Below are 10,152 nucleotides of genomic sequence, written 5' to 3' on the forward strand. Positions count from 1 at the left end.
GCAGAACGCAGCACAATGATGGACAGAGTTGAAAATGATTGGATGCTTCGTTCCAAGAGAAGCTCCGCCCGACAACGGCGGCACCACGCCGCTGCTCAGAGAGCAGCGTGAGGATCAGAGTCAGACACACCGGGTCATGAAGGACATCCTCACTTCTTTAAAGGTCCAGTGTGTCACATTTGGCTGGGTTTAGGATCTCTACGCTGCCTATAAATACATTAATAAAAGTGTAATTGCGGCACAATAAACGTACAAAACAATGTTTCAGTAACAGACTGCTGTACAAAACAAAAGAAGAAAATGGCCGTGTATTTTCTAGGCTTATGGGTTATTCATATTCTAAACAATACAAACGCTGTAATAGTAACATCTTTTAACCATATACCATAAAATCCACTAATTTAAACTCTGTGTTTGAATTGCTTTGTAAACCTGGAAACTATCGTTTAGCTTTGGAACGCAGGAATCCTGGGCTGCTCGGCGACGCCGCCGCCAGAAAAACCCCAGGTCATTCCAACCAATCATGTGTCAGCATGGTTTGCCATTCTGTCCTCAGGAAGGGAGGGAAATGTAGTTCTTCTAAATCAGGGTCTCCCAGTCTCGCTTGTTTGTCCAGTGAAAATGAGTTTGGTGTTTGCGGAGGTTCTCACTGTTATTGTGTGTCTGAGCTCGCCGTGTGTGATTCCCACCGAAGGCAGTGCAGTGTGTGGGTGCAGTGTGCGGGTGTAGTGCGGGTGCAGTGCGGGTGCAGGTGGTGGGTCCTGTGGGTGTGTGAGGTCTCTCAAGTCTCTCTAGTGCTTCCTGCGTCCCTGGTCCTCTCCGTCAGTCAGGCCTTTCCTCCAGACGCTCTGGTAGCCTCACTCTGTAGTCCAACCATCCACTCAGTCACTCACTCATCTCCTGTGTTTGTACAGAACATGGTGGGGGGGAGGGGGGGGGGGTTGTTTCGTAACGCATGCAGACACAATAACGGTACTTATGAATCTGTATCTCAGTTTAAAGAAATGTATTTGGTTTATTATTAATAATCTTATTTGTTGATGATTTTTTTTTTTAAACTATGAGAGTGTCTGTTTGACGTGCTCCTGGATCTCTGGTTGTATTATAAATGAAAGATTCTAAATGTCCATAGCCACTACTGATGATGAACCCATAATAAACATCAATGATCATGAGAGATTGTGTCGCGTTGGTTGGGTGCTTCAGTCGTAGTCCAAGGACACCTGTGCAGCCGGCATCTGAAAGCAGCATCACAGGCAGCAGTCACACGGTCCACTGCTTCACTGCAGAGGGAGGCGGTTTGGGGAGTCCTGTGGGCCTGAACCTGCCACTGGACTCCCTCTGTGATGCCCTTCAACTGTCATCAATCCCATCCTTCACATGTGTAACTATGGCAGTGTCTCAATCCTTCACCTCCTTCTGGATCCCAGGACGCTTTGCGTGCTGCTGCAAAGCATCCTGGGATCCTGGGAAGTCGGCTGAAATTAGCGCCACCTACTGGCAAAGACACCACGTATAAATTGAAGTATTGAAATTTCACATCAAATACTGAGTTTTTAACGCAGGGTTTTTACTGATTTGAACATCCAACGGCATCGTTAGATGGTGAACAAATGGTTAGCTTGATGCTATGAAAACCTCACTTCCTGGGTTGGCCAGCAGGAGGGAACAGCGGTGACGCAACCAGGAAATACGCCGAAGGCCAGACCGTCCCATGTGGTTACCGTGGAGGCGGGTTTGGGTCGGTCCTTCTGGGCCGGGTCCTCGGGAGGATGCTTCCTTCAGACGGAGGACGCTTCCTTCAGACGGAGGACACTGTGTTCGGTGCAGACCCTGAATTGAGACACAGCCTGTATTTGTTTCAAACACACCTGGGCTCCATGGTCTGCTGGCCCAGGTCTGCCTCTCCCTCTCTCTCTCTCTCTCTCTCTCTCTCTCTCTCTCTCTCTCTCTCTCTCTCTCTCTCTCCACAGGTGTGGCTCAGGTGCAGGCAGCTGCAGATCGTCATCCTCATCAAGCCTCCACTATGAAAGCCAGGTTCTCCAGCCACTTCCTGCCAGATCACTGCACTTCTCTCAGCAGTAGCAACTGGCAGGCTGAGCCCTCAATGCGGCTCATCGAACCTCCTGATCCAAGTTCCTTATTGTTGTCATTGGGGATTAACCATTGGCCTGTCACCCCAGGAGGACTCTCCTGCACTGCCTGCTGCTCCTCCCTGCTCCTCCCTGGACCTCCCTGCTCCTGCTGCGAGGCTCCACTCAGCCACCGTCTACCTCCTGGCTTCAGTGTCTGTGCTCACTCCCTTCACTTCATCCACTGACAGTTTCTAAAATAAGCAGTCAAGAGTCTGCTTCCCCTCTGCGTCTGTCACTTGGTCCAAACTTTCCCCACCTGAATGTCACAAGAACACCATCAAAACTTGCCATGGTTATTCTGCAGAACAGCTTCAGAGTAGATGGAGATCCAGAGTTGGTTCCATTAACTAATGAGAAAACAACAGCGAACTCAACGAAGGGTTTTTTTTTTTTTTTTTTTTTTCAAATGTATAATTTCACAGTGAATGTGTGAGTCAGTCTCCTGGCTCCAGGTTCCTTCACGGCAGCTCCGCCACGATCAAACGAACCAGCGTTCATGTATTCCAGCAGAGGGCGCCACTCGGCAGCAGTTCACTGCGGCACTGAGTGGAGGAGAGAAACTCTGGGTTTGCCGACTCAGAGCTGCTGTCGACCACCTGTAGTTTCACAGTGTGTTACACAGTGTGTGAGCAAACATCATTCAGATCAGATCATCGCTAAACTGGAAAGTTGAACCTTGTGTCAATAAAATACTTTTTTTTTTTTTTTTTTAGCGGCTATGCGGTCATTTGGAACCTTTTCTAGCGGTGAAACGGGGCATTGCAGCGCGTGACGTAGAGAGATTCCACTCCACTACTGGTGAAAAACCAGAGTTCCCCTCGTTTCCAGGGTGACACACTCAGTTTCTTCTAAACACCGCTTTCCTCGACAGCAGCAGTTTGTGCCGTACGATATAAACTGCATTTCCTTCTGCGACCAGCAGGTGGCGGCATTTCTTGACATACAACACCGTCTGCTGCTGCGGTTCTCCAGGGGGAAAAGTCTGTCCACGCTTTTCTTCTGGACTAAACTGCAACACAAGTCCACCCCTGGACGTTGTGAGGGGTTCCACACCTGCTGTGTGTTGGGTGATTGACTCGAGCTGAAGTTATGACATCATCACAGAGCGCCTGTATCTGTCTGTCGTACTGTGTAGTTTGTTCATTAGTATCATTAGGTAAATATCCTGACGTCTAAACCTGACGTCACAGATACAGATGAGACAGAATTGAACTTCTAGTCAGTTGAAAACATCTCCTAAAATCCAATGTACAAGAGTGAAGAGGAATATGGTGGCAAAACATGGATGAAGTTTCATCTCTTTACGACCTTGTTGGCAAAAAAGAAGAAAATATTTGTGTTAGAAATATTTATATATTTTATTTATATATATTATTATATATTTATAGAATAAAACACCTGATTTATTATTATTATTATTATTATTATTATTATTATTATTATTATTATTATTATTATTGAAAGAAAACCTTTCAATGATATCAGAAATGATGTGAAACTACAACTGATTGCTGTTCTTCAAGGAAAAGCTGTAACAGTCGAGTCAGGGCAAAACTTTGTCTCAGTAAAAAGTTATTAGGTGGTAAAAGGCTTAACATGGTGTTATAAACCATGCCACATGAGCTTCTAATTGCTGTTATTATGATTATTAAATCTCCATTAATCTCCTGCACTGCCTCTGGGCAGAGCGGGACTCTCTCCAGCCTCCTCACATTAGCCCGGCTATTATAGTCTGGAGCCGGCAGATTAACGCCCCAATCAATTAGACTCATTAGCAACTGAGTCAACTGAGCCCCCCCTCAACCCCCCCACCCCCCCCCCCCCACCACCACCACTACCCTGCCCTACACCCCGACTCAACCCCCCCCCCCCCCCCCCCCAAAAAAAAAAAAAAGTTAGAATTGCCCAGTAATATGCAAAGCCTCAAACAAAAAGGGCAGCACTTTCTATGAAGGTCTATTAATGCCTTATGGAAGCACTCATCATGCTTTATACAACACATTACCATGCTTTTATAATGCATTTATAAGACATTACAAAACCTATCATAAATGTTCACAATGATGTATAACAACGTTGACAAATGATTACGAGTGGTGGATATAATGTGCTATAAGCTCATCAATCATAATGTTTGATAACCTCCACAGCAAAGTGTCACTGAAGCCCTGGATGGTATTACCACGTTATAACTACCGTTTATAAAAACATGTGTTAGACTATGGTTTTGTGAAGTTAAAGAAAAGTGTCAGTCACATGTTGTACGATGCCTTCATAGAGGCGCTATTCCGGGAGTGCTGACACTTCAAGATCACAAAGTCAACCCCGTCAGTAGGTCTTATGTTTGTGTAACAGTGGACCACACGAGATTACAGTCTTGTGTCGGGTTGAATTCATTTGAGTCAATAAAGTTTTATCGCCTCCAGTCCACCGAGAGAGAAAAAAAAAACACCTCCCATTGGTCAGTCTCTCTAGGGCGCATGCGTCTGTCTGTCTCACTCCCCTCTTGGTGCATGTGGCGGCGTTCCCAGGAGCTCGCGCACTGCGACACCTGATGACCCGCATTCATTGGTTAGTGAGCAGCAGCGCCTCGCAGCGGCCAGGAGAGGGAGTGCTCATGTCGTCTACTTAATGACGATGGATGGATGGATAGATGGATGATAGATGGATAGATAAATAGATAGATGGATTTACTTTATTGATCCTAAATTAGGAAACTACACTGCTGCAGCACTAGAAAAAAACAGTATAAAAAAACTACACAGTAGTTACAAAAACACACAAATGAATCGTGTGTGTGTGTGTGTGTGTGTGTGTGTGTGTGTGTGTGTGTGTGTGTGTGTGTGTGTGTGCTGGCTTGGTCTACAGTCAGTGACCCAACAGTTCCCCCAGTTCAGGTGTTGTGCGCCTGAACGCACCGTGACCGTGAACGCAACGCAGCAGCTCGATCAGCAGCAGATGATGAAACTTTTTCTCCTTCAGGGAGATGATTGTTTTTATTATGATGGTCCAAATTAGACCCTTTGGTTTTTCCTCTGATGGTGCAAAGAGGCTTTGAGACGAACTTTGGTTGGAAAATTAGTTTTTCAGTTCCTGTTTTTTTTTAGCGTTTATTTCTTTTTGAATTGATAGAGATGCACCGGAGGAAGGAACTTTAAATGTCGTTGTCCTCCTGCATGTATGATGACAATAAATGATTAACGATTAAAGATTTAGGACTGGACAAATACAAGTGATTGATTGATTGATTGATTGACCACTTTTCCATAATCGACAGACTCATATTATTCTATATTATTGGTTTCTGATGCAAAAGAAGAGACATTAGTAAGTCAGTCAGTCAGTTAAAAAGTCATAAATGATCGACCTCCATCAAATGATTCCATGTCGACCGGAAGTGGCCCTTAAGTTAATGTCAGTGCGGTTTTTTTTCTCCCGCAGAACAAGAGGAACATGTGTTTTTCCCTCGTTAGTGTGATGATGATGATGACGATGATGATGATGATGATGATGATGATGATGATGATGATGATGATAATAATAATAATAATAATAATAATAATGATAATGATAATAATAATTATTATTATTATTATCATTATTATTATTATTATTATTATTATTATTATTATTATTATTATCATTATTATTATTACTATACGGAAGTCGGAGATGCCCGCACAAAATCATGCAGCCAATGACGATGAAGATCAATTGTTTCTCTTCTGCATTTTTTTTCCGTGTGTGTGTGTGCGCTCGCGCGCAGCAGACGTTCCCCTCGGCTCGGAAAAGAAAAAAAAGAAAAAAAAAACGACGGTAATTCGGACCGTGCAGGTCGTTAACGCGCCGTGACCGCGCGCCCCACGTCGCCCATTGACGAGCGTGCGAGTCGCTGTGAGCGCGCCGAGTCGCACGAGACGAACAAGTGTTGCGGTTCCCATGAAGCTCCTCGGTGCGCAGGCAGCGGTGCCGCACACGAAGGGTGACACACACACACACACACACACACACACACACACACACACACACACACACACACACACACACACGTTATGCTAATTAGCAGCATCTTACTTCTATATTGAATGGGATTAATTTATGTTAAATATTGACTGCAGCGCCTCCTGTTAGTGCGCTTTAAATCGCTGAGTGTCCAGTGACGTCATTTTGTACACGTGAAACCATCGCCCATTGGCTGCGTCAGGTATCCGTAGATCTTTATTGAACAATGAAGAATTAGAAAACAGCAAGCATGGATGTTATTAAACCTGCTTTATTAATATCATTACAATTAGTTTCTACGTGATGCGCAGCTATGCGCCGCATAAGCGCTCCCAAATTAGCGCACAACCACTAAAAAAGGCGCAAAGAGGCGAATCAGTCGTTTATTAAAATGATGATTTATGATGTATGATGTTTTGTTGTTGATTTATGTTGTGATGTGTTTGAGAATCAGCCGCAGCTGTAGCGTCACTGCAAAGAACTCATTGGTGTCTTTGCGCCACTTTTTTTCTTTATTTTCACAAATGTGTCACGTGACTGCTGTTGGCCTGTTGCTTTTTCTCCACTGACATCCGACACCACTTAAGAAATGTCTCATTAAAGTTCCTTCAAATGTTGGTGAAAGAAATCTTTGCTTTTTTTCTTGTTTCTCTTGTTTCGTCGGTGCTGCTGCTGAATCAGCAACATCAGGCAGCACTGACGGACTGACTGACGGACTGACTGACTGGAGGGAAAGGAAAATCACAAAAAGTGAACTACAGAAAACCAAATGTGTGGAATTAAAGTTGGACCCCCCCCCCCCCCCCTTCCTCCTCCACTGCCCCCACCGAATAGTGATTCAGACATAATCCCGTGTAATCTCTACCCGGAGGGGATTATCCATCTGTGACTGTAGAACAAATTAAAGGGATTTCCTCCTCAGCGGTCATTGAACAGCAGCAACCTTCACCCTCCACCCAACCTGGCCTCAGCTGCTTGAAGGTATTTCACATACAACCAGATACAAGCTGCTGCCGATGAGGCTTCACGGTGCCGAAGCACCTTCATGATGTTGAACATGAGCAGCAACAACATGATGAGCAACAACATGATGAGCAACAGAGAGCTCTGACACTTGTTGACTCGCAGCATTACAACCGCAACAGAACAATGTAGGAATAAATATCATAAAAATATCCATATTTTTATATTGCCAGAACTTTCTTCTCCTCATTGGGAAAAAAGAATTGGAACTGAAACTTAATGTAAAAAAAATAATGAATTGAATTGGCCACAAATATACTGGTGTCTTTTTATTTTTTAAATGTAAACGTCACCAGTCATTAAGAAATTAAGAAATTGTAAAATATTATAATGATCAATTCCACTTGTTTGTGGAATGATTTTATAAATAACTATAATCACATATTTATGTGAGCAATTCACAAAATGTACCACATTAATCTATTTATTTATTTATTTATTTATTTATTATTATTATTATTATTATTATTATTATTATTATTATTATTATTATTATTATTAATAATAATAATAATAATAATAATAATAATAATAATAATAATAATAATAATAAACTACACTGTTAAAAATTATGAATGAATGATTTCAATATTGTGAGCATTGCTTCAGACTTCAGATTGACCCTCATGAAAAAAGGAAAACAAATAAGAGGCTGTAAAATGAGATTTTGATGATCTTTTTAAAGAAGACCACAATATAATTTTCCCAGAAAAAGAGCCTGTTGCCAGGGGCTCTAACACGCTGCAGTCTAGTTGATTCTAGTTCTATACTCTGATTCTGACCGTCAATGTATTTTCAGCAACACAAGATGTGTCACAGTCATTTACAGCTGGACTTTAATCAGCTGACCAACAGCGTCACAAGACACAGTGGTGAAAATCATCACAGAAAAATGAATGGCTGCGCATCACGCAGAGAGACTCCGCTACACAGTAACACCAGCAGGAGTGTCGAGAGTGTCGAGAGTGATCAGGACACTTCCGGTCCGAAGGCCCTCAGCTCGTGTCCATTTATTAGGCAGTAATTGGGCCGCGCGCTCCTGCCATAAACACACACACACACACACACACACACACACACACACACACACACACATCAGAGGAAGTGAGTGGTTTCTTTTCTCTTTTCCTTCATCACTTGACGGATCATAATGGCGCAGTTGGGCGGTGGCGCACACAAGCATACAGCTCCCTGACACCTCACGCGACAGCGTGTTAATGCACCTCGGTACCCCCCCCCCCCCCCGCCCCCCAAAAATAAGAAAAAAAAGAAAGAGGGGTGTGGGGGTTTGGCGGGGGGGGGGGGGGGGGGGAAAGCAGGCTGCCCCCGCGGGGGTCTCTAAGTGCGCAATCTATTCAGCCCATTCACTGCGCACTTTGTTCGAGGGCGGTGGTGGTGGTGGTGGTGGTGGGTGGGGGGACCATTCGGAGGCTCGCGCAACATGTGCGTGCGCGCGGCGTGCATGGTGGAAGGCAAGCTGCAACGCGGGGCTGCGGTCGTGGGAAGAGCGCCACTTGCGCCACTTGCGTCGCTTTTCTTCTTCCCTCCCGGCGGCGGCGGCGGCGGCAGCAGCAGCAGCAGCAGCTTTTGCGCAACACGTCGCGGTGCAAATGAGGCAACAATCCGCACAATGAAGCCGTTAGAGGAGCACAACAAGAGGAGACGCACAATGCTCGCGCGTCCCAGCACCAGGCAGCCGTGCAGGTGCCGCCGCAGCGCGACCAGCAGCAGAGCAGCAGCAGCAGCAGTCTGCGCAGCCTGGCGACATCCCAGCATTGATTGACGCCTTTTCAGCGGTGGTGGAGTTTCTCTGTGATGCGCAGCTATGCGCCGCTAGAAAAGCTCCCAAATCAGCGCGCAGCCACTAAAGAATGCGCAAAGTCTCGTGACAGAATGTTTTTTTACACAAGGTTCGACCTCCCCGTTCAAAATGGGATTAAAAAGATGTTTTCTGTTGTGCTTGAGGATCAGCCGCTGCTTTTTAGTGTCGCTGCAGACGACTGATTGCTGTGTTTGCGCCACTTTTTGCACTTGACTGCTGAAATTTTCCTTTTTTTTTTTTTTTTTTTTTTTTTTTTTTAAATAAGTGTGTGAAGTATTTATTCATTTTTCTGTGAATAAATAATAGTTGCGTTGCTGAAAATAGAACTAGAATCAACTAGACAGCAACAGGTTCGTTTACTGGGATGTTGAAGGTGCAGAATATACTCACAGCACATATTTACTGCATCTTACCCCCCCACCCCCTTGGTGAAGAAGCTGATTGAGAAAATGTCCAATAACTCTTAAAACAATTTCTCAGTCTAAATGATTCTTGGATGAGAATTCTGAATCAATGTTGCAACTATCGTTTTATATATTATATATTTTATTATATTTTATATATTGAAATGCTGCTGTTCTAATGAGGTTTTGATTCATTCATTCATTCATTCATTCACACACCAGTTTGATATGAATGCATCACTGTTGAAGGTTCTGCTGCTGCTGGTTAAAGAAAACACACACACACACACACACACACACACACACACACACACACACACACACACAGAAACACAGCGACTTGAACGATCCCCCGTAGAGCAGTTTTTATTCATATCTTTCATTCATTACATCTCGCTGCTGCTCGCGGACAACAGTAACTACCGCATTTGGAGTTTTTGAGAGTTTGTTTTTTTTTTCTCTCAGAATCAGAATATTAACACCCATCATGGGGTTGTTCATTAAAATTCTCTTTATCAGAAAGAAAAGAGCAGAGATGAGAAAGGCGTTGACACACTGAGCTATGTTCTATTTATCTATATCTATATATGCTCATGAAGAGCGGCAACAGTATTGCTATGTGATAATAATTAATAATAATAATAATAATAATAATAATAATAAACGTCCTTGAGACGGACGCTGGAGTGCCACTGGCCGGTTTTCATTTCTTAGTTTTTCAAACTGACTGGAGTCAAGGTTGTTTACTGTCATTACGAGTGTTTGA

General features: G+C 44.0%; 1 protein-coding gene across 1 annotated transcript in view; it reads right to left on the reverse strand.

Annotated features, from left to right (window-relative positions):
- Positions 1 to 10,152, reverse strand: part of LOC142881318 (NACHT, LRR and PYD domains-containing protein 12-like) — a 195,500-nt gene that overhangs the window by 77,804 nt on the left and 107,544 nt on the right. The window lies entirely within an intron of this gene.

The sequence above is a fragment of the Nelusetta ayraudi genome, unplaced genomic scaffold, assembly GCF_046127955.1.
Source record: "Nelusetta ayraudi isolate G7.1 ecotype Tasmania unplaced genomic scaffold, CSIRO-AGI_Nayr_v1 ptg000190l, whole genome shotgun sequence".
NCBI lineage: Eukaryota > Metazoa > Chordata > Actinopteri > Tetraodontiformes > Monacanthidae > Nelusetta > Nelusetta ayraudi.